This window comes from Arachis duranensis, chromosome 5, assembly GCF_000817695.3.
Source record: "Arachis duranensis cultivar V14167 chromosome 5, aradu.V14167.gnm2.J7QH, whole genome shotgun sequence".
Lineage (NCBI taxonomy): Eukaryota > Viridiplantae > Streptophyta > Magnoliopsida > Fabales > Fabaceae > Arachis > Arachis duranensis.
Window position 1 is genome coordinate 63834132 of NC_029776.3, and position 331 is coordinate 63834462.

Sequence of the window (331 nt, forward strand, 5' to 3'; positions counted from 1 at the left end):
AGGTATTTTCTGGCTGAAATTGAGGGAGCTGAGTAAAAATCTGAGTTAGGCTGAAAGAAGGACTGCTGATGCTGTTGGATCTTGACCTCCCTGCACTCGAAATGAAATTTCCGGAGCTACAGGAGTCCAATTGGCGCGCTCTCAATGGCGTTGGAAAGTAGACATCCAGGGCTTTCCAGCAATATATAATAGTCCATACTTTGCGCGAAAATAGACGACGGAACTTGGCTTCCTGTTGCTGTCTGGAGTTAAACGCCAGAAAAACGTCATGATCCGGAGTTGAACGCCCAAAACACGTCATAACCTGGAGTTTGACGCCAAGAAAGGCCTC